The 3478-nt window shown below is 36.2% G+C and overlaps 1 long non-coding RNA gene across 3 annotated transcripts in view; it reads right to left on the reverse strand.

Annotated features, from left to right (window-relative positions):
• Positions 1 to 3153: 3153 nt before the first annotated feature.
• LOC106517193 (uncharacterized) overlaps positions 3154 to 3478 on the reverse strand; it is a 2930-nt gene continuing 2605 nt past the window's right edge. For all 3 annotated transcript variants that reach the window (XR_001310175.1, XR_001310174.1, XR_001310173.1), the window contains one exon: positions 3154 to 3334. This is a non-coding gene — a long non-coding RNA (uncharacterized LOC106517193). The remainder of the gene's footprint in view (positions 3335 to 3478) is intronic.

Genomic DNA, 3478 nt, shown 5'->3' on the forward strand with positions numbered 1-3478 from the left:
CCATAATTATGTTGACAATAGGCTATTCTGCTTGAATTAGAGTTATAATTTTAAATGTAATAATTTAGACTAACAATATAAAGTGTCCGTTCGTCCGTTTTCCACCGCTTATCCGGGATCAGGTCTCGGTGGCAGCAGCAAAGAGACCCAGACCCTCTCCCCAGCGACACCTTCCAGATGTAGTTTGTGACCTAAATTGATTTTTTTACAGTGGAAGTTAACCACTGAATGGTTTTGTTATGTGTGTAAACTTTATGCAGACCTGTAGAGGATAATCTGCAGCTTTGAACAGATTAAAATGTTAATTATGAATGCACAAAGAACTCAAAGGAAACTACAAATGTACAAACTACAAAGTGTAAAAAAAAAGTTGTGCACTACTTTCTGTAGACACATGGGGGCACTAAAGCCTCACAGGTGGTCTGATGATATCACTAAGGTGTAAGATTTACATGTTAGAGCTCTTCAAATTTGCCAGTATTTACATTTTTAGTTATTTCAAACAGTCAGAAAAGTGTAAATATGCATGACCTCAGTCACATTTTATGTGAAGATCTGTGAAAGATTTGTACATTTTTTGTTGAACGTTCATGTAAAAAGCTCATTTATTGGTTTAGTGTGCAAAGCTGTCAAATCTTCTGAATGTAACTTGATACTTGCCAGTATACAAATCTATCATGTTTGTATTACAATGTAGATTGTTTGTTATTCTGGTGTATTCTTTTGTTTCCTGCTGGACCATGGGAGGCTTCATGGAGACCTAACAGGCTTTGTCAGTCCGGTCTTCCTTCTGCCAGCAGCACCGTTATCTGAGCACAATAGGAATCCATCAGGCCATCAAGCAGCAGTAAGCTGAAGTGACAATCAGTGCAGAGCAGAAAGGTGCACACATCAGAAGATGAAGGTAAATCATCCTTTTTATGTTGCTACTGAAACCAACCATCAGAATGCATTCTGCAGGGTAGGGTATACTGGCAGCGCATCAAAGGGGACTTCCAGTCAGAGCTGGCAGGATGCAGCCTGAAAGACATGTGACTGAACTGGATCACTCCCAAAATGGCACGTGTCCACCTGAATACAGCTACTCTTCTTAATATGAAATGAAGGTAGACCACCATAATGGGAGGCCTCAGAGCCCCTGCAGCCACTAAAACAGACCTTGGTACTAAACGTAGAGTTAAATAAGATACTGAAACTCAAGTGTTTATTTACTAAAGCCAGCAGCAAAGAGAAGAATGGACTGTAACAAGAAAGATCATCGTCTCGTCACGATCAGGTGACAAAACCTCACAAACACACACTCTTTGTTTTACCACCAGTCGCTTCTTCATAAATTTGTGTGTTATATTTTGATCAGGAAGTTGCAGCAAACATGAAAATACAGTGTACCAGAAATGAATTTGTGCATGCACTGTTGAAGGTTTTTTGCATTTTCTACGTTTAAAACCACCACACACAGCAAACAAACGAATAAAAAACTATACACAAAACTTAATAATATTAAAATGAAAAACAAAATGGGACCCAACTATGAACAATAAGATATGACAGTCATAACCAGGACAAAATCTTACAGATAAAGGCCAAGGTTTAGATATGCATATTTTCCAAAGAAATAAGATATATAGCCTACATAATAAAGCAAAACTCGAGCAAAAACGATTCAGACAGAAGAAATAGGTGGCTATATACAGAAAGGGCTAGATTCTGAGAAAAAAAGGATGGTGAATGTGGCTTCCTCTGAGTTTTCAGGCAGATGAAGTTCTGTGATCTGTGCACAGCTCACTTTAGATCACTTTAGATACACACTGCTCTGGAGTGAAACTGAAATAAAGAAAATACAACAAGATGCAGAATGTGTTTATGCCAGGGGAGAACACTGAACACAGAACAATAGCCTGATGTATTTAATCAAATCTATTATTAATTTGACAAATTTTCAGGACACTGATTTCCTACGTTTATATTGGTCTAGAGCCGTTCAATATGTGCATGCAAAAGTGATTGTTGTTTCATCCACTTCTCAGCTGACTGGCTCAGGTAGAACATCTAGGCTGAATTTCTAAAACAGTTTCATCACATTCTTCTCCCTTGCCTCGGGCAAGTCCTTCTGATATAATCTGATCAATCGAAATCTGAAAATAATGGATTGATTCTCATCTTTAGCATCTCATCTGTTGTTGACCGTTTGCTTTCTCCCTATAGTGAAATGCTTACATGTAAAACTCAGCACACAAACTTATAGTGGCTGTGACAGGCTTATCCTTCAAATGCAAAAAGTTAAAGAAAACCCTTTTTTTAAGAAACTTGGCATAACACACATGGTTTTATCCATTTTGTCTCATAACTTAGATTTTCTTTTGAACTTGACTCAGCCAATTGAAGTGACATCAAAGGGGAACTCTTTAAGAAAAGGAACTCTTTGGTTATTGAAACAATATTATTTGAATGCTTCATCTCTCTAAAACTGACCTAAATAATCAAATATCAGATGTTTTTCCCTACAGTTTGTTGTTACACACTGTAGCAAAGATTCAAGATTCAAAGATTACAAGTGTTTGTCATACACACAGATAAAAAACATGAGCAATGAAATTTTTACTTTGTCGTCCATTTTTGAATGCCGAGCCATATTAAAAAAAGAAACAAATCATCACCGAAAGGACAATGTTGATTAGATAACAAAAGAGACTAAACTAAGGATAATAACATCAGAAGGTAACAATAATGACAACAAGAAGGGAACTGTACAGTAATAAAGACTGTACAGTGGTAAAGCTCTGTTTACATTCAGCCATTCCCATTTGACATCACTTCCTGTTACTTCACATGCAAATATCTCAACAACTGTTCATCTGAGGACATAAAAACATCATTTAAWTGGTAAAACCTTCCCAAATAGAGGCCTTTGGACAGTTTGTTGTGATTCTGTGCTTTTTGCTTTAATTCACTTACTCAAAACAGAAGAGTTGATTAATGTGGAACTGATTTAGTATTAAATGTGTAAAGTACTTTTGTGTTTTGATAAAACTGTCAAATATTTATTTCTGTTGAAAGATGTACATTTTTTGTAAAATAAACATTTATCAGCTTTGAGATTCCTCTGGGCTGAATTTTATCAGAACTTAAAGGAAGAATTCAGGAGGACTGAGATGGTGTTAAAGAAATTTAATGAATATTTTTATACATTTTAAGGCTGTCTCTCACAAGTCAAGCGACTCAAAAACAAAGAGCCACATCAACTCACTAAAGTCAACTGCAAAAACAACAACAAGACTGGAGCAAACGTCAAAAATAGAACAGATTATTTCAAAACAAACCCAGGAAAAATCACCTGAAAAAGAAGAGATGCAGAATTTATTGTCAAGTTTAAAAAAAGCTTTAGTAATCAGCTGGTTTGTTCCGTGTCCTGGAACTGATACTTTTAGGTTTAAGCCAGTAATTCATGAGATCCTTTAATGACCTAGGTTTTCATGAC

This window comes from Austrofundulus limnaeus, unplaced genomic scaffold, assembly GCF_001266775.1.
Source record: "Austrofundulus limnaeus strain Quisiro unplaced genomic scaffold, Austrofundulus_limnaeus-1.0 Scaffold45, whole genome shotgun sequence".
NCBI lineage: Eukaryota > Metazoa > Chordata > Actinopteri > Cyprinodontiformes > Rivulidae > Austrofundulus > Austrofundulus limnaeus.